The 17,531-nt window shown below is 43.3% G+C and overlaps 45 pseudogenes; all 45 read left to right on the top strand.

Moving 5' to 3' along the window:
* The first annotated feature begins 1,302 nt into the window (after positions 1 to 1,302).
* On the top strand, positions 1,303 to 1,420 carry LOC134597399 (5S ribosomal RNA; annotated as a pseudogene).
* A 134-nt stretch (positions 1,421 to 1,554) lies between these two features.
* LOC134596586 (5S ribosomal RNA) lies at positions 1,555 to 1,673 on the top strand (annotated as a pseudogene).
* Positions 1,674 to 1,807: 134 nt separating this feature from the next.
* On the top strand, positions 1,808 to 1,926 carry LOC134588910 (5S ribosomal RNA; annotated as a pseudogene).
* Positions 1,927 to 2,060: 134 nt separating this feature from the next.
* LOC134595045 (5S ribosomal RNA) lies at positions 2,061 to 2,179 on the top strand (annotated as a pseudogene).
* Positions 2,180 to 2,313: 134 nt separating this feature from the next.
* On the top strand, positions 2,314 to 2,432 carry LOC134588246 (5S ribosomal RNA; annotated as a pseudogene).
* Positions 2,433 to 2,900: 468 nt separating this feature from the next.
* On the top strand, positions 2,901 to 3,019 carry LOC134595887 (5S ribosomal RNA; annotated as a pseudogene).
* Positions 3,020 to 3,153: 134 nt separating this feature from the next.
* Positions 3,154 to 3,272, top strand: LOC134596095 (5S ribosomal RNA; annotated as a pseudogene).
* A 225-nt stretch (positions 3,273 to 3,497) lies between these two features.
* LOC134598153 (5S ribosomal RNA) lies at positions 3,498 to 3,616 on the top strand (annotated as a pseudogene).
* A 134-nt stretch (positions 3,617 to 3,750) lies between these two features.
* LOC134589304 (5S ribosomal RNA) lies at positions 3,751 to 3,859 on the top strand (annotated as a pseudogene).
* A 134-nt stretch (positions 3,860 to 3,993) lies between these two features.
* LOC134587737 (5S ribosomal RNA) lies at positions 3,994 to 4,112 on the top strand (annotated as a pseudogene).
* A 134-nt stretch (positions 4,113 to 4,246) lies between these two features.
* LOC134595211 (5S ribosomal RNA) lies at positions 4,247 to 4,365 on the top strand (annotated as a pseudogene).
* A 134-nt stretch (positions 4,366 to 4,499) lies between these two features.
* Positions 4,500 to 4,618, top strand: LOC134597120 (5S ribosomal RNA; annotated as a pseudogene).
* A 2,627-nt stretch (positions 4,619 to 7,245) lies between these two features.
* Positions 7,246 to 7,364, top strand: LOC134596969 (5S ribosomal RNA; annotated as a pseudogene).
* Positions 7,365 to 7,498: 134 nt separating this feature from the next.
* On the top strand, positions 7,499 to 7,618 carry LOC134588136 (5S ribosomal RNA; annotated as a pseudogene).
* Positions 7,619 to 7,843: 225 nt separating this feature from the next.
* Positions 7,844 to 7,961, top strand: LOC134589054 (5S ribosomal RNA; annotated as a pseudogene).
* Positions 7,962 to 8,095: 134 nt separating this feature from the next.
* LOC134596968 (5S ribosomal RNA) lies at positions 8,096 to 8,214 on the top strand (annotated as a pseudogene).
* A 134-nt stretch (positions 8,215 to 8,348) lies between these two features.
* On the top strand, positions 8,349 to 8,466 carry LOC134588331 (5S ribosomal RNA; annotated as a pseudogene).
* A 134-nt stretch (positions 8,467 to 8,600) lies between these two features.
* LOC134588014 (5S ribosomal RNA) lies at positions 8,601 to 8,719 on the top strand (annotated as a pseudogene).
* Positions 8,720 to 9,106: 387 nt separating this feature from the next.
* On the top strand, positions 9,107 to 9,225 carry LOC134596585 (5S ribosomal RNA; annotated as a pseudogene).
* A 134-nt stretch (positions 9,226 to 9,359) lies between these two features.
* Positions 9,360 to 9,478, top strand: LOC134588501 (5S ribosomal RNA; annotated as a pseudogene).
* Positions 9,479 to 9,613: 135 nt separating this feature from the next.
* LOC134598097 (5S ribosomal RNA) lies at positions 9,614 to 9,732 on the top strand (annotated as a pseudogene).
* Positions 9,733 to 9,866: 134 nt separating this feature from the next.
* Positions 9,867 to 9,985, top strand: LOC134596584 (5S ribosomal RNA; annotated as a pseudogene).
* Positions 9,986 to 10,119: 134 nt separating this feature from the next.
* On the top strand, positions 10,120 to 10,238 carry LOC134588499 (5S ribosomal RNA; annotated as a pseudogene).
* Positions 10,239 to 10,372: 134 nt separating this feature from the next.
* On the top strand, positions 10,373 to 10,491 carry LOC134588901 (5S ribosomal RNA; annotated as a pseudogene).
* A 134-nt stretch (positions 10,492 to 10,625) lies between these two features.
* Positions 10,626 to 10,744, top strand: LOC134587840 (5S ribosomal RNA; annotated as a pseudogene).
* A 225-nt stretch (positions 10,745 to 10,969) lies between these two features.
* On the top strand, positions 10,970 to 11,088 carry LOC134593947 (5S ribosomal RNA; annotated as a pseudogene).
* A 135-nt stretch (positions 11,089 to 11,223) lies between these two features.
* LOC134593946 (5S ribosomal RNA) lies at positions 11,224 to 11,342 on the top strand (annotated as a pseudogene).
* A 378-nt stretch (positions 11,343 to 11,720) lies between these two features.
* On the top strand, positions 11,721 to 11,839 carry LOC134596791 (5S ribosomal RNA; annotated as a pseudogene).
* Positions 11,840 to 12,307: 468 nt separating this feature from the next.
* On the top strand, positions 12,308 to 12,426 carry LOC134596012 (5S ribosomal RNA; annotated as a pseudogene).
* A 134-nt stretch (positions 12,427 to 12,560) lies between these two features.
* Positions 12,561 to 12,679, top strand: LOC134593945 (5S ribosomal RNA; annotated as a pseudogene).
* A 225-nt stretch (positions 12,680 to 12,904) lies between these two features.
* LOC134598219 (5S ribosomal RNA) lies at positions 12,905 to 13,023 on the top strand (annotated as a pseudogene).
* A 225-nt stretch (positions 13,024 to 13,248) lies between these two features.
* LOC134595678 (5S ribosomal RNA) lies at positions 13,249 to 13,367 on the top strand (annotated as a pseudogene).
* Positions 13,368 to 13,502: 135 nt separating this feature from the next.
* On the top strand, positions 13,503 to 13,621 carry LOC134596255 (5S ribosomal RNA; annotated as a pseudogene).
* A 134-nt stretch (positions 13,622 to 13,755) lies between these two features.
* On the top strand, positions 13,756 to 13,874 carry LOC134596010 (5S ribosomal RNA; annotated as a pseudogene).
* Positions 13,875 to 14,008: 134 nt separating this feature from the next.
* On the top strand, positions 14,009 to 14,127 carry LOC134595494 (5S ribosomal RNA; annotated as a pseudogene).
* Positions 14,128 to 14,352: 225 nt separating this feature from the next.
* Positions 14,353 to 14,471, top strand: LOC134598218 (5S ribosomal RNA; annotated as a pseudogene).
* Positions 14,472 to 14,696: 225 nt separating this feature from the next.
* Positions 14,697 to 14,815, top strand: LOC134587774 (5S ribosomal RNA; annotated as a pseudogene).
* A 134-nt stretch (positions 14,816 to 14,949) lies between these two features.
* Positions 14,950 to 15,068, top strand: LOC134588137 (5S ribosomal RNA; annotated as a pseudogene).
* A 377-nt stretch (positions 15,069 to 15,445) lies between these two features.
* On the top strand, positions 15,446 to 15,564 carry LOC134596538 (5S ribosomal RNA; annotated as a pseudogene).
* Positions 15,565 to 15,698: 134 nt separating this feature from the next.
* Positions 15,699 to 15,817, top strand: LOC134593943 (5S ribosomal RNA; annotated as a pseudogene).
* A 134-nt stretch (positions 15,818 to 15,951) lies between these two features.
* On the top strand, positions 15,952 to 16,070 carry LOC134597576 (5S ribosomal RNA; annotated as a pseudogene).
* A 134-nt stretch (positions 16,071 to 16,204) lies between these two features.
* On the top strand, positions 16,205 to 16,323 carry LOC134595228 (5S ribosomal RNA; annotated as a pseudogene).
* Positions 16,324 to 16,791: 468 nt separating this feature from the next.
* On the top strand, positions 16,792 to 16,910 carry LOC134594708 (5S ribosomal RNA; annotated as a pseudogene).
* A 134-nt stretch (positions 16,911 to 17,044) lies between these two features.
* LOC134597361 (5S ribosomal RNA) lies at positions 17,045 to 17,163 on the top strand (annotated as a pseudogene).
* Positions 17,164 to 17,297: 134 nt separating this feature from the next.
* On the top strand, positions 17,298 to 17,416 carry LOC134595049 (5S ribosomal RNA; annotated as a pseudogene).
* The last annotated feature ends 115 nt before the right edge of the window (positions 17,417 to 17,531 follow it).

Genomic DNA, 17,531 nt, shown 5'->3' with positions numbered 1-17,531 from the left:
GAGGAGCCACTTGGTTGCAGTTTGTACATCGGTTAGACTTTTCTCGATATTTTCTGGGAGATAATTCTTGAGATTTTTCTGGGCTGAAATAGAGGCCAATATGAAACATATTATAGGCCTGTAGTGGCACTCTTTTCCCCCCTATTATAGAAGAATATATGTGGCTCACCTATGTCTTCTAGAGCGAGATCTTGAGGCAGAGGGAGAAGCCATCTAGAAAATAAAACACTTATTGCAGAACCAATGTAAATTAAACTGAAAATTTAAAGATGGTGAAAAAATTTAAAGTAGGAATTTTACCTTAAAAACCAGTTTCTGGAGGAAAAAGGCAGCTTTCCTTGATACCAGATGCTCAGGGAAGATACAAGGATCAATTTTGAGCGATTTTAGAATTTTCGGATTTTTGGCGCGATATACCTTTAAGCGCGCAATTAACCCGCGCATGCGCAGTACCGTCGGCGTCCGGCGGCCGCTTTGCGCATGCGCCGGCAATCCGAGCACAGAAGAGCAGGATCGGAGGATACACAGACCCTGCCAGTCAGTCAGAATGAAGGTAAGGACCAACTGACCAAGAAAACAGATAGATGATCCGATTTTAGAGCAAGATATCTTGTTCTCTCCATAAGAATACAAGAAAGAATATACAGGTAAAAAAAAAGAAAAGAAAACTTACCCTGGCTTCTCCAAAACACTGACCTCAGATCAGGGGGGGGGGTGGATGTCATAAGGGGAAATTTTTAAGGCAACAGCCGACCCCACATCATATCTCCTAATATAGATCTCTCCCATATAGTACAGAAACTAATCTGTACTAAACTCAGTTAGTCCTGCCCGTGCAGGCTGTTTACTGAGTTCTTCAGATGAAGAGAGGCTGAACTTCATCTGGAGGCCCATGGTACACATGGGAAGGTGGCCCAAAATAAAATATCCTGTGTGTCCTGAAAGGACAGGAAAAAAGACTGTGGGATGGAAGGAGGAGGGACCTTTTGTACCCAGCCTGGTCTGATTAATTGATTTTATCCTGTCCTGTTCCTGATTGGGGCGGATCTACCCATAAGTGATGCTGCCATGATTAGCCAGGAAATGCCAGATCTCGGAAGCCATCCAGACTCGGGCCTGGTTAGTACTTGTATGGGAGACCAACTAGGAACCTCAGGTGCCGTAAGCTTTTGTTTATTTCTTTTTTGCATTATGATGTCATAATCAGACCACTTTTTTCCCTATCCAGAAGCGTCTTGTCTTTTGTCGCAACCAGAGTTTGATATTCTACCAACATTAGCGAGATCGCATTCTCTTAATTTCACTTACGGCCATACCAGTCTGAAAATGCCTGATCTCATAGATCTCGGAAGCCATCCAGACTCGGGCCTGGTTAGTACTTGTATGGGAGACCAACTAGGAACCTCAGGTGCCGTAAGCTTTTGTTTATTTCTTATTTGCATTATGATGTCATAATCAGACCACTTTTTTCCCTATCCAGAAGCATCTTGTCTTTTGTCGCAACCAGAGTTTGATATTCTACCAACATTAGCGAGATCGCATTCTCTTAATTTCACTTACGGCCATACCAGTCTGAAAATGCCTGATCTCGTCAGATCTCGGAAGCCATCAAGACTCGGGCCTGGTTAGTACTTGTATGGGAGACCAACTAGGAACCTCAGGTGCCGTAAGCTTTTGTTTATTTATTTTTTGCATTATGATGTCATAATCAGACCACTTTTTTCCCTATCCAGAAGCGTCTTGTCTTTTGTCGCAACCAGAGTTTGATATTCTACCAACATTAGCGAGATCGCATTCTCTTAATTTCACTTACGGCCATACCAGTCTGAAAATGCCTGATCTCATCAGATCTCGGAAGCCATCCAGAATCGGGCCTGGTTAGTACTTGTATTGGAGACCAACAAGGAACCTCAGGTGCCGTAAGCTTTTGTTTATTTCTTTTTTGCATTATGATGTCATAATCAGACCACTTTTTTCCCTATCCAGAAGTGTCTTGTCTTTTGTCGCAACCAGAGTTTGATATTCTACCAACATTAGCGAGATCGCATTCTCTTAATTTCACTTACGGCCATACCAGTCTGAAAATGCCTGATCTCGTCAGATCTCAGAAGCCATCCAGACTCGGGCCTGGTTAGTACTTGTATGGGAGACCCACTAGGAACCTCAGGTGCCGTAAGCTTTTGTTTATTTCTTTTTTGCATTATGATGTCATAATCAGACCACTTTTTTCCCTATCCAGAAGCGTCTTGTCTTTTGTCGCAAACAGAGTTTGTTATTCTACCAACATTAGCGAGATCGCATTCTCTTAATTTCACTTATGGTCATACCAGTCTGAAAATGCCTGATCTTGTCAGATCTCGGAAGCCATCCAGACTCGGGCCTGGTTAGTACTTGTATGGTAGACCAACTAGGAACCTCAGGTGCCGTAAGCTTTTGTTTATTTATTTTTTGCATTATGATGTCATAATCAGACCACTTTTTTCCCTATCCAGAAGCGTCTTGTCTTTTGTCGCAAACAGAGTTTGTTATTCTACCAACATTAGCGAGATCGCATTCTCTTAATTTCACTTACGGCCATACCAGTCTGAAAATGCCAGATCTCGGAAGCCATCCAGACTCGGATCTGGTTTGTACTTGTATGGGAGACCAACTAGGAACCTCAGGTGCCGTAAGCTTTTGTTTATTTCTTTTTTGCATTATGATGTCATAATCAGACCACTTTTTTCCCAATGGGAGACCAACTAGGAACCTAAGGTGCCGTAAGCTTTTGTTTATTTCTTTTTTGCATTATGATGTCATAATCAGACCACTTTTTTCCCTATCCAGAAGCGTCTTGTCTTTTGTCGCAACCAGAGTTTGATATTCTACCAACATTAGCGAAATCGCATTCACTTAATTTCACTTACGGCCATACCAGTCTGAAAATGCCTGATCTCGTCAGATCTCGGAAGCCATCCAGACTCGGGTCTGGTTAGTACTTGTATGGGAGACCAACTAGGAACCTCAGGTGCCGTAAGCTTTTGTTTATTTCTTTTTTGCATTATGATGTCATAATCAGACCACTTTTTTCCCTATCCAGAAGCGTCTTGTCTTTTGTCGCAACCAGAGTTTGATATTCTACCAACATTAGCGAGATCGCATTCTCTTAATTTCACTTACGGACATACCAGTCTGAAAATGCCTGATCTCGTCAGATCTCGGAAGCCATCCAGACTTGGGCCTGGTTAGTACTTGTATGGGAGACCAACTAGGAACCTCAGGTGCCGTAAGCTTTTGTTTATTTCTTTTTTGCATTATGATGTCATAATCAGACCACTTTTTTCCCTATGGGAGACCAACTAGGAACCTCAGGTGCCGTAAGCTTTTGTTTATTTCTTTTTTGCATTATGATGTCATAATCAGACCACTTTTTTCCCTATCCAGAAGCGTCTTGTCTTTTGTCGCAACCAGAGTTTTATATTCTACCAACATTAGCGAGATCGCATTCTCTTAATTTCCCTTACGGCCATACCAGTCTGAAAATGCCTGATCTCGTCAGATCTCGGAAGCCATCCAGACTCGGGCCTGGTTAGTACTTGTATGGGAGACCAACTAGTAACCTCAGGTGCTGTAAGCTTTTGTTTATTTCTTTTTTGCATTATGATGTCATAATCAGACCCCTTTTTTCCCTATCCAGAAGCGTCTTGTCTTTTGTCGCAACCAGAGTTTGATATTCTACCAACATTAGCGAGATCGCATTCTCTTAATTTCACTTACGGCCATACCAGTCTGAAAATGCCTGATCTCGGAAGCCATCCAGACTCGGGCCTGGTTAGTACTTGTATGGGAGACCAACTAGGAACCTCAGGTGCCGTAAGCTTTTGTTTATTTCTTTTTTGCATTATGATGTCATAATCAGACCACTTTTTTCCCTATCCAGAAGCGTCTTGTCTTTTGTCGCAACCAGAGTTTGATATTCTACCAACATTAGCGAGATCGCATTCTCTTAATTTCACTTACTGCCATACCAGTCTGAAAATGCCTGATCTCGTCAGATCTCGGACGCCATCCAGACTCGGGCCTGGTTAGTACTTGTATGGGAGACCAACTAGGAACCTCAGGTGCCGTAAGCTTTTGTTTATTTCTTTTTTGCATTATGATGTCATAATCAGACCACTTTTTTCCCTATCCAGAAGCGTCTTGTCTTTTGTCGCAACCAGAGTTTGATATTCTACCAACATTAGCGAGATCGCATTCTCTTAATTTCACTTACGGTCATACCAGTCTGAAAATGCCTGATCTCATCAGATCTCGGAATCCATCCAGACTCGGGCCTGGTTAGTACTTGTATGGGAGACCAACTAGGAACCTCAGGTGCCGTAAGCTTTTGTTTATTTATTTTTTGCATTATGATGTCATAATCAGACCACTTTTTTCCCTATCCAGAAGCGTCTTGTCTTTTGTCGCAACCAGAGTTTGATATTCTACCAACATTAGCGAGATCGCATTCTCTTAATTTCACTTACGGCCATACCAGTCTGAAAATGCCTGATCTCGTCGGATCTCGGAAGCCATCCAGACTCGGGTCTGGTTAGTACTTGTATGGGAGACCAACTAGGAACCTCAGGTGCCGTAAGCTTTTGTTTATTTCTTTTTTGCATTATGATGTCATAATCAGACCACTTTTTTCCCTATCCAGAAGCGTCTTGTCTTTTGTCGCAACCAGGGGCGTACCTAGAGCATTTGGCACCCGGGGCGGATACTCCTTATGACACCCCCCTCCCCCCCCTTAAAATGTAAAAAAACACCCAAATTTTTTTACAATGAATGTAGCACTGAGCAGTGTTTGAGCATCTAAATGTAAGCATGGGTTTTTGTATGGAAAATGTGTGAGTGAATGTAGGGGTGTGTAGTGTTGGCGTTTGAATGCAGGCATGCATTTGTGTGTAGTGTTGGCAGTATAGGGCAATGGTGTGGTTATATCAAAAACATGGTGATGTTTTAAAGGTGTGTTTGTTTGTAGTGTTGTTTGAATGCAGTGGTGTGCTTGTGTGTAGTGTTGGCAAAATGCTAAGATGTATGCACATATACACATACACAAATATATACGCACAATCAGACAACATATTTGCATAGAATTCATACTAGCAACCCAGATTTCCTGTTCTGCGCTGGCTGACACCTCTAAACTTCGATCTTTGTTTAGCAGATAACTCCTCTATTTGATATCCCTATGTGAGATTGCCATATTTAGATCTAAAGAGCACCCTAATTTGGCATATTTAAATATGGAAATCTCACATAAGAGCATTAATTTAGGGAATTATCTACTAAACTGCTAAAAGATCAAAATTTAAAAGCCTTTTACTTAATTTTAATCTTTCAGTTGTTTAGTAGATAACTCCCGTATTTGTTATCCTTATGTGGGATTGACATATTTAACCCCTTAAGGACACATGACGTGTGAGACACGTCATGATTCCCTTTTATTCCAGAAGTTTGGTCCTTAAGGGGTTAAGGACACCAAATAAGGGAGCTATCTACTAAACACATACACATTTATATACACACAGACTTGTACATCTGTGGTTGTGTGTGTATATAAATACACACACAATCCCAGACATACACCTAATCACAGACACACAATCGCAATAAACACACACTTAACGACAGAGATACACACACACAATCACAGACACATACAAAAATCACATTCTTACACACATTTAGTAATTAAGATGTCCACCCAGCTTCCCTACCTTGCTCTTGGATCTTCCCCATGGTGATTAAAGGTTGCTGCTGGGCGCTCTTCCTGCACAGCTCACTTGTGCTCCCAGTAGTGATGACGATGCCATCTTATCCCAGCTGCCGGTTCACTGCAGTGCGCGCACTAACCTCACTGCCTCCCAGAATAGTGAGGTGGGAGTATAGGGCAGGGGGTGTGGGGGTAAAGGGGTGGGAGTATAATGGCGGGGGGTATAGGACAGGGGGTGTTATAATGGCAGGGAGGTGGGGGTATAGGGCAGGGGGGATTATAATGGCAGGGAGGGTGGGGGTATAATGGCCGTGGGGGGTGGGGTATAGGACAGGGAGGGTGGTGGTATAATGGCAGAGGGTATAGGGCAGGGGGGTGATATAATGGCAGGGCAGGGAGGGGGGTTATAATGGCAGGGGGGTACAGGGCAGGGAAGGGGGGTTATAATGGCAGTGGGGGTGGGGTATATGGCAGGGGGGTTATAATGGCAGTGGGGGGGTGGGGTATAGGGCAGGGGGGTTATAATGGTAGAAGGTACAGGGCAGGGAGGGGGGTATAGGGCAGGGGGGTACAGGGCAGAGAGGGGGGTTATAATGGCAGTGGGGTGGGGTATATGGCAGGGGGGTTATAATGGCAGTGGGGGGTGGGGTATAGGGCAGGGGGTTATAATGGCAGAGGGTACAGGGCAGGGAGGGGGGTATAGGGCAGGGGGGTACAGGGCAGAGAGGGGGGGTTATAATGGCAGTGGGGGTGGGGTATATGGCAGGGGGGTTATAATGGCAGTGGGGGGGTGGGGTATAGGGCAGGAGGGTTATAATGGCAGAGGGTACAGGGCAGGGAGGGGGTATAGGGCAGGGGGTACAGGGCAGAGAGGGGGGGTTATAATGGCAGTGGGGGTGGGGTATATGGCAGGGGGTTATAATGGCAGTGGGGGGGTGGGGTATAGGGCAGGGGGGTTATAATGGCAGAGGGTACAGGGCAGGGAGGGGGGTATAGGGCAGGGGGGTGATTTAATGGCAGGGGGTACAGGGCAGGGAGGGGGGTTATAATGGCAGGGGGGTACATGGCAGGGGGGTTATAATGGCAGTGGGGGGGTGGGGTATAGGGCAGGGAGGGTGGTATAAAAGTTACTTACCATTTGGCATTTAGGAGGGTGCAGGGGCAGCAGCTCCTTCCCAGGCAGGCAGCAGGTGCAGGGGATCTGTACAGAGTGACCGCGGGGGAGCAATCTGGCTCTGCGCCCCCTGCTGGTACACTCCGAAATAGCCTCCCTGCAGCTCAGTATGTGAGTCAGAACACAGGCTGGGAATCCCCTCCTTGCTCTGACTCACAAACTGAGCGCCGGTCTGCCGGAGCTGCGGGAGAGCAGGAGGTACAGAGCCTGGCACCCCCCTGCTGAGTGGCACCCGGGGCGGACCGCCCCCCCCGCCCCCCCCTTAGTACGCCACTGGTCGCAACCAGAGTTTGATATTCTACCAACATTAGCGAGATCGCATTCTCTTAATTTCACTTACGGCCATACCAGTCTGAAAATGCCTGATCTCATCAGATCTCGGAAGCCATCCAGACTCGGGCCTGGTTAGTACTTGTATTGGAGACCAACTAGGAACCTCAGGTGCCGTAAGCTTTTGTTTATTTATTTTTTGCATTATGATGTCATAATCAGACCACTTTTTTCCCTATCCAGAAGTGTCTTGTCTTTTGTCGCAACCAGAGTTTGATATTCTACCAACATTAGCGAGATCGCATTCTCTTAATTTCACTTGCGGTCATACCAGTCTGAAAACGCCTGATCTCGTCAGATCTCGGGAAACAATCCAGACTCGGGCCTGGTTAGTACTTGTATGGGAGACCAACTAGGAACCTCAGGTGCCGTAAGCTTTTGTTTATTTATTTTTTGCATTATTATGTCATAATCAGACCACTTTTTTCCCTATGGGAGACCAACTAGGAACCTCAGGTGCCGTAAGCTTTTGTTTATTTCTTTTTTGCATTATGATGTCATAATCAGACCACTTTTTTCCCTATCCAGAAGCGTCTTGTCTTTTGTCGCAACCAGAGTTTGATATTCTACCAACATTAGCGAGATCGCATTCTCTTAATTTCACTTACGGCCATACCAGTTTGAAAATGCTGATCTCGTCAGATCTCGGAAGACATCCAGACTCGGGCCTGGTTAATACTTGTATGGGAGACCAACTAGGAACCTCAGGTGCCGTAAGCTTTTGTTTATTTCTTTTTTGCATTATGATGTCATAATCAGACCACTTTTTTCCCTATCCAGAAGCGTCTTGTCTTTTGTCGCAACCAGAGTTTGATATTCTACCAACATTAGCGAGATCGCATTCTCTTAATTTCACTTACGGCCATACCAGTCTGAAAATGCCTGATCTCATCAGATCTCGGAAGCCATCCAGACTCGGGCCTGGTTAGTACTTGTATTGGAGACCAACTAGGAACCTCAGGTGCCGTAAGCTTTTGTTTATTTCTTTTTTGCATTATGATGTCATAATCAGACCACTTTTTTCCCTATCCAGAAGTGTCTTGTCTTTTGTCGCAACCAGAGTTTGATATTCTACCAACATTAGCGAGATCGCATTCTCTTAATTTCACTTACGGCCATACTAGTCTGAAAATGCTGATCTCGTCAGATCTCGGAAGCCATCCAGACTCGGGCCTGGTTAGTACTTGTATGGGAGACCAACTAGGAACCTCAGGTGCCGTAAGCTTTTGTTTATTTCTTTTTTGCATTATGATGTCATAATCAGACCACTTTTTTCCCTATCCAGAAGCGTCTTGTCTTTTGTCGCAACCAGAGTTTGATGTTCTACCAACATTAGCGAGATCGCATTCTCTTAATTTCACTTACGGCCATACCAGTCTGAAAATGCCTGATCTCGTCAGATCTCGGAAGCAATCCAGACTCGGGTCTGGTTAGTACTTGTATGGGAGACCAACTAGGATCCTCAGGTGCCGTAAGCTTTTGTTTATTTCTTTTTTGCATTATGATGTCATAATCAGACCACTTTTTTCCCTATCCAGAAGTGTCTTGTCTTTTGTCGCAACCAGAGTTTGATATTCTACCAACATTAGCGAGATCGCATTCTCTTAATTTCACTTACGGCCATACCAGTCAGAAAATGCCTGATCTCGTCAGATCTCTGAAGCCATCCAGACTCGGGTCTGGTTAGTACTTGTTTGAGAGACCAACTAGGAACCTCAGGTGCCGTAATCTTTCGTTAATTTCTTTTTTGCATTATGATGTCATAATCAGACCACTTTTTTCCCTATCCAGAAGCATCTTGTCTTTTGTCGCAACCAGAGTTTGATATTCTACCAACATTAGCGAGATCGCATTCTCTTAATTTCACTTACGGCCATACCAGTCTGAAAATGCCTGATCTCGTCAGATCTCGGAAGCCATCAAGACTCGGGCCTGGTTAGTACTTGTATGGGAGACCAACTAGGAACCTCAGGTGCCGTAAGCTTTTGTTTATTTATTTTTTGCATTATGATGTCATAATCAGACCACTTTTTTCCCTATCCAGAAGCGTCTTGTCTTTTGTCGCAACCAGAGTTTGATATTCTACCAACATTAGCGAGATCGCATTCTCTTAATTTCACTTACGGCCATACCAGTCTGAAAATGCCTGATCTCATCAGATCTCGGAAGCCATCCAGAATCGGGCCTGGTTAGTACTTGTATTGGAGACCAACTAGGAACCTCAGGTGCCGTAAGCTTTTGTTTATTTCTTTTTTGCATTATGATGTCATAATCAGACCACTTTTTTTTCCTATCCAGAAGTGTCTTGTCTTTTGTCGCAACCAGAGTTTGATATTCTACCAACATTAGCGAGATCGCATTCTCTTAATTTCACTTACGGCCATACCAGTCTGAAAATGCCTGATCTCGTCAGATCTCGGAAGCCATCCAGACTCGGGTCTGGTTAGTACTTGTTTGGGAGACCAACTAGGAACCTCAGGTGCCGTAATCTTTTGTTAATTTCTTTTTTGCATTATGATGTCATAATCAGACCACTTTTTTCCCTATCCAGAAGCATCTTGTCTTTTGTCGCAACCAGAGTTTGATATTCTACCAACATTAGCGAGATCGCATTCTCTTAATTTCACTTACGGCCATACCAGTCTGAAAATGCCTGATCTCGTCAGATCTCGGAAGCCATCAAGACTCGGGCCTGGTTAGTACTTGTATGGGAGACCAACTAGGAACCTCAGGTGCCGTAAGCTTTTGTTTATTTATTTTTTGCATTATGATGTCATAATCAGACCACTTTTTTCCCTATCCAGAAGCGTCTTGTCTTTTGTCGCAACCAGAGTTTGATATTCTACCAACATTAGCGAGATCGCATTCTCTTAATTTCACTTACGGCCATACCAGTCTGAAAATGCCTGATCTCATCAGATCTCGGAAGCCATCCAGAATCGGGCCTGGTTAGTACTTGTATTGGAGACCAACTAGGAACCTCAGGTGCCGTAAGCTTTTGTTTATTTCTTTTTTGCATTATGATGTCATAATCAGACCACTTTTTTCCCTATCCAGAAGCGTCTTTTCTTTTGTCGCAAACAGAGTTTGTTATTCTACCAACATTAGCAAGATCGCATTCGCTTAATTTCACTTATGGCCATACCAGTCTGAAAATTCATGATCTTGTCAGATCTCGGAAGCCATCCAGACTCGGGTCTGGTTAGTACTTGTATGGGAGACCAACTAGGAACTTCAGGTGCCGTAAGCTTTTGTTTATTTCTTTTTTGCATTATGATGTCATAATCAGACCACTTTTTTCCCTATCCAGAAGCGTCTTGTCTTTTGTCGCAACCAGAGTTTGATATTCTACCAACATTAGCAAGATCGCATTCTCTTAATTTCACTTACAGCCATACCAGTCTGAAAATGCCTGATCTTGTCAGATCTCGGAAGCCATCCAGACTCGGGCCTGGTTAGTACTTGTATGGGAGACCAACTAGGAACCTCAGGTGCCGTAAGCTTTTGTTTATTTCTTTTTTGCATTATTATGTCATAATCAGACCACTTTTTTCCCTATGGGAGACCAACTAGGAACCTCAGGTGCCGTAAGCTTTTGTTTATTTCTTTTTTGCATTATGATGTCATAATCAGACCACTTTTTTCCCTATCCAGAAGCGTCTTGTCTTTTGTCGCAACCAGAGTTTGATATTCTACCAACATTAGCGAGATCGCATTCTCTTAATTTCACTTACGGCCATACCAGTCTGAAAATGCCTGATCTCGTCAGATCTCGGAAGCCATCCAGACTCGGGCCTGGTTAGTACTTGTATGGGAGACCAACTAGGAACCTCAGGTGCCGTAAGCTTTTGTTTATTTCTTTTTTGCATTATGATGTCATAATCAGACCACTTTTTTTCCCTATCCAGAAGCATCTTGTCTTTTGTCGCAACCAGAGTTTGATATTCTACCAACATTAGCGAGATCGCATTCTCTTAATTTCACTTACGGCCATACCAGTCTGAAAATGCCTGATCTCGTCAGATCTCGGAAGCCATCCAGACTCGGGCCTGGTTAGTACTTGTATGGGAGACCAACTAGGAACCTCAGGTGCCGTAAGCTTTTGTTTATTTCTTTTTTGCATTATGATGTCATAATCAGACCACTTTTTTTCCCTATCCAGAAGCATCTTGTCTTTTGTCGCAACCAGAGTTTGATATTCTACCAACATTAGCGAGATCGCATTCTCTTAATTTCACTTACGGCCATACCAGTCTGAAAATGCCAGATCTCGGAAGCCATCCAGACTCGGGCCTGGTTAGTACTTGTATGGGAGACCAACTAGGAACCTCAGGTGCCGTAAGCTTTTGTTTATTTCTTTTTTGCATTATGATGTCATAATCAGACCACTTTTTTCCCTATCCAGAAGCGTCTTGTCTTTTGTCGCAACCAGAGTTTGATATTCTACCAACATTAGCAAGATCGCATTCTCTTAATTTCACTTACGGCCATACCAGTCTGAAAATGCCTGATCTCGTCAGATCTCGGAAGTCATCCAGACTCGGGTCTGGTTAGTATTTGTATGGGAGACCAACTAGGAACTTCAGGTGCCGTAAGCTTTTGTTTATTTCTTTTTTGCATTATGATGTCATAATCAGACCACTTTTTTCCCTATGGGAGACCAACTAGGAACCTCAGGTGCTGTAAGCTTTTGTTTATTTCTTTTTTGCATTATGATGTCATAATCAGACCACTTTTTTCCCTATCCAGAAGCGTCTTGTCTTTTGTCTCAACCAGAGTTTGATATTCTACCAACATTAGCGAGATCGCATTCTCTTAATTTCACTTACGGCCATACCAGTCTGAAAATGCCAGATCTCGGAAGCCTTCCAGACTCGGGCCTGGTTAGTACTTGTATGGGAGACCAACTAGGAACCTCAGGTGCCGTAAGCTTTTGTTTATTTGTTTTTTGCATTATGATGTCATAATCAGACCACTTTTTTCCCTATCCAGAAGCATCTTGTCTTTTGTCGCAACCAGAGTTTGATATTCTACCAACATTAGCGAGATCGCATTCTTTTAATTTCACTTACGGCCATACCAGTCTGAAAATGCCTGATCTCGTCAGATCTCGGAAGCAATCCAGACTCGGGTCTGGTTAGTACTTGTATGGGAGACCAACTAGGAACCTCAGGTGCCGTAAGCTTTTGTTTATTTCTTTTTTGCATTATGATGTCATAATCAGACCACTTTTTTCCCTATCCAGAAGCGTCTTGTCTTTTGTCGCAACCAGAGTTTGATATTCTACCAACATTAGCGAGATCGCATTCTCGTAATTTCACTTACGGCCATACCAGTCTGAAAATGCCTGATCTCGTCAGATCTCGGAAGCCATCCAGACTCGGGCCTGGTTAGTACTTGTATGGGAGACCAACTAGGAACCTCAGGTGCCGTAAGCTTATGTTTATTTCTTTTTTGCATTATGATGTCATAATCAGACCACTTTTTTCCCTATGGGAGACCAACTAGGAACCTCAGGTGCCGTAAGCTTTTGTTTATTTCTTTTTTGCATTATGATGTCATAATCAGACCACTTTTTTCCCTATCCAGAAGCGTCTTGTCTTTTGTCGCAACCAGAGTTTGATATTCTACCAACATTAGCGAGATCGCATTCGCTTAATTTCACTTACGGCCATACCAGTCTGAAAATGCCTGATCTTGTCAGATTTCGGAAGCCATCCAGACTCGGGCCTGGTTAGTACTTGTATGGGAGACCAACTAGGAACCTCAGGTGCCGTAAGCTTTTGTTTATTTCTTTTTTGCATTATGATGTCATAATCAGACCACTTTTTTCCCAATGGGAGACCAACTAGGAACCTCAGGTGCCGTAAGCTTTTGTTTATTTCTTTTTTGCATTATGATGTCATAATCAGACCACTTTTTTCCCTATCCAGAAGCGTCTTGTCTTTTGTCGCAACCAGAGTTTGATATTCTACCAACATTAGCGAGATCGCATTCTCTTAATTTCACTTACGGCCATACCAGTCTGAAAATGCCTGATCTTGTCAGATCTCGGAAGCCATCCAGACTTGGGCCTGGTTAGTACTTGTATGGGAGACCAACTAGGAACCTCAGGTGCCGTAAGCTTTTGTTTATTTATTTTTTAGCATTATGATGTCATAATCAGACCACTTTTTTCCCTATCCAGAAGCGTCTTGTCTTTTGTCGCAACCAGAGTTTGATATTCTACCAATATTAGCGAGATCGCATTCTCTTAATTTCACTTACGGCCATACCAGTCTGAAAATGCCTGATCTCATCAGATCTCGGAAGCCTTCCAGACTCGGGCCTGGTTAGTACTTGTATGGGAGACCAACTAGGAACCTCAGGTGCCGTAAGCTTTTGTTTATTTGTTTTTTGCATTATGATGTCATAATCAGACCACTTTTTTCCCTATCCAGAAGCATCTTGTCTTTTGTCGCAACCAGAGTTTGATATTCTACCAACATTAGCGAGATCGCATTCTTTTAATTTCACTTACGGCCATACCAGTCTGAAAATGCCTGATCTCGTCAGATCTCGGAAGCAATCCAGACTCGGGTCTGGTTAGTACTTGTATGGGAGACCAACTAGGAACCTCAGGTGCCGTAAGCTTTTGTTTATTTCTTTTTTGCATTATGATGTCATAATCAGACCACTTTTTTCCCTATCCAGAAGCGTCTTGTCTTTTGTCGCAACCAGAGTTTGATATTCTACCAACATTAGCGAGATCGCATTCTCGTAATTTCACTTACGGCCATACCAGTCTGAAAATGCCTGATCTCGTCAGATCTCGGAAGCCATCTAGACTCGGGCCTGGTTAGTACTTGTATGGGAGACCAACTAGGAACCTCAGGTGCCGTAAGCTTATGTTTATTTCTTTTTTGCATTATGATGTCATAATCAGACCACTTTTTTCCCTATGGGAGACCAACTAGGAACCTCAGGTGCCGTAAGCTTTTGTTTATTTCTTTTTTGCATTATGATGTCATAATCAGACCACTTTTTTCCCTATCCAGAAGCGTCTTGTCTTTTGTCGCAACCAGAGTTTGATATTCTACCAACATTAGCGAGATCGCATTCGCTTAATTTCACTTACGGCCATACCAGTCTGAAAATGCCTGATCTTGTCAGATTTCGGAAGCCATCCAGACTCGGGCCTGGTTAGTACTTGTATGGGAGACCAACTAGGAACCTCAGGTGCCGTAAGCTTTTGTTTATTTCTTTTTTGCATTATGATGTCATAATCAGACCACTTTTTTCCCTATGGGAGACCAACTAGGAACCTCAGGTGCCGTAAGCTTTTGTTTATTTCTTTTTTGCATTATGATGTCATAATCAGACCACTTTTTTCCCTATCCAGAAGCGTCTTGTCTTTTGTCGCAACCAGAGTTTGATATTCTACCAACATTAGCGAGATCGCATTCTCTTAATTTCACTTACGGCCATACCAGTCTGAAAATGCCTGATCTCGTCAGATCTCGGAAGCCATCCAGACTTGGGCCTGGTTAGTACTTGTATGGGAGACCAACTAGGAACCTCAGGTGCCGTAAGCTTTTGTTTATTTATTTTTTGCATTATGATGTCATAATCAGACCACTTTTTTCCCTATCCAGAAGCGTCTTGTCTTTTGTCGCAACCAGAGTTTGATATTCTACCAATATTAGCGAGATCGCATTCTCTTAATTTCACTTACGGCCATACCAGTCTGAAAATGCCTGATCTCGTCAGATCTCGGAAGCCATCCAGACTTGGGCCTGGTTAGTACTTGTATGCGAGACCAACTAGAAACCTCAGGTGCCGTAAGCTTTTGTTTATTTCTTTTTTGCATTATGATTTCATAATCAGACCACTTTTTTCCCTATCCAGAAGCGTCTTGTCTTTTGTCGCAACCAGAGTTTGATATTCTACCAACATTAGCGAGATCGCATTCTCTTAATTTCACTTACGGCCATACCAGTCTGAAAATGCCAGATCTCGGAAGCCATCCAGACTCGGGCCTGGTTAGTACTTGTATGGGAGACCAACTAGGAACCTCAGGTGCCGTAAGCATTTGTTTATTTCTTTTTTGCATTATGATGTCATAATCAGACCACTTTTTTCCCTATCCAGAAGCATTTTGTCTTTTGTCGCAACCAGAGTTTGATATTCTACCAACATTAGCGAGATCGCATTCTCTTAATTTAATTTACGGCCATACCAGTCTGAAAATGCCTGATCTCGTCAGATCTCGGAAGCCATCTAGACTCGGGCCTGGTTAGTACTTGTATGGGAGACCAACTAGGAACCTCAGGTGCCGTAAGCTTTTGTTTATTTCTTTTTTGCATTATGATGTCATAATCAGACCACTTTTTTCCCTATCCAGAAGCATCTTGTCTTTTGTCGCAACCAGAGTTTGATATTCTACCAACATTAGCGAGATCGCATTCTCTTAATTTCACTTACGGCCATACCAGTCTGAAAATGCCTGATCTCGTCAGATCTCGGAAGCCATCCAGACTCGGGCCTGGTTAGTACTTGTATGGGAGACCAACTAGGAACCTCAGGTGCCGTAAGCTTTTGTTTATTTCTTTTTTGCATTATGATGTCATAATCAGACCACTTTTTTCCCTATCCAGAAGCGTCTTGTCTTTTGTCGCAACCAGAGTTTGATATTCTACCAACATTAGCGAGATCGCATTCTCTTAATTTCACTTACGGCCATACCAGTCTGAAAATGCCTGATCTTGTCAGATCTCGGAAGCCATCCAGACTTGGGCCTGGTTAGTACTTGTATGGGAGACCAACTAGGAACCTCAGGTGCCGTAAACTTTTGTTTATTTCTTTTTTGCATTATGATGTCATAATCAGACCACTTTTTTCCCTATCCAGAAGCGTCTTGTCTTTTGTCGCAACCAGAGTTTGATATTCTACCAACATTAGCGAGATCGCATTCTTTTAATTTCACTTACGGCCATACCAGTCTGAAAATGCTTGATCTCGTCAGATCTCGGAAGCCATCCAGACTCGGGCCTGGTTAGTACTTGTATGGGAGACCAACTAGGAACCTCAGGTGCCGTAAGCTTTTGTTTATTTCTTTTTTGCATTATGATGTCATAATCAGACCACTTTTTTCCCTATCCAGAAGCGTCTTGTCTTTTGTCGCAACCAGAGTTTGATATTCTACCAACATTAGCGAGATCGCATTCTCTTAATTTCACTTACGGCCATACCAGTCTGAAAATGCCAGATCTCGGAAGCCATCCAGACTCGGGCCTGGTTAGTACTTGTATGGGAGACCAACTAGGAACCTCAGGTGCCGTAAGCTTTTGTTTATTTCTTTTTTGCATTATGATGTCATAATCAGACCACTTTTTTCCCTATGGGAGACCAACTAGGAACCTCAGGTGCCGTAAGCTTTTGTTTATTTCTTATTTGCATTATGATGTCATAATCAGACAACTTTTTTCCCTATCCAGAAGCGTCTTGTCTTTTGTCGCAACCAGAGTTTGATATTCTACCAACATTAGCGAGATCGCATTCTCTTAATTTCCCTTACGGCCATACCAGTCTTAAAATGCCTGATCTCGTCAGATCTCAGAAGCCATCCAGACTCGGGCCTGGTTAGTACTTGTATGGGAGACCAACTAGGAACCTCAGGTGCCGTAAGCTTTTGTTTATTTCTTTTTTGCATTATGATGTCATAATCAGACCACTTTTTTCCCTATCCAGAAGCGTCTTGTCTTTTGTCGCAACCAGAGTTTGATATTCTACCAACATTAGCGAGATCGCATTCTCTTAATTTCACTTACGGCCATACCAGTCTGAAAATGCCTGATCTCGTCAGATCTCGGAAGCCATCCAGAATCGGGCCTGGTTAGTACTTGTATGGGAGACCAACTAGGAACCTCAGGTGCCGTAAGCTTTTGTTTATTTCTTTTTTGCATTATGATGTCATAATCAGACCACTTTTTTCCCTATCCAGAAGCGTCTTGTCTTTTGTCGCAACCAGAGTTTGATATTCTACCAACATTAACGAGATCGCATTCTCTTAACTTCACTTACGGCCATACCAGTCTGAAAATGCCTGATCTCGTCAGATCTCGGAAGCCATCCAGATTTGGGCCTGGTTAGTACTTGTATGGGAGACCAACTAGGAACCTCAGGTGCCGTAAGCTTTTGTTTATTTCTTTTTTGCATTATGATGTCATAATCAGACCACTTTTTTCCCTATCCAGAAGCGTCTTGTCTTTTGTCGCAACCAGAGTTTGATATTCTACCAACATTAGCGAG

The sequence above is a fragment of the Pelobates fuscus genome, chromosome 2 (assembly GCF_036172605.1).
Source record: "Pelobates fuscus isolate aPelFus1 chromosome 2, aPelFus1.pri, whole genome shotgun sequence".
Lineage (NCBI taxonomy): Eukaryota > Metazoa > Chordata > Amphibia > Anura > Pelobatidae > Pelobates > Pelobates fuscus.
The sequence above is the reverse complement of the archived record's forward strand: the minus strand, read 5'-3'. Positions and strand labels throughout refer to the sequence as shown.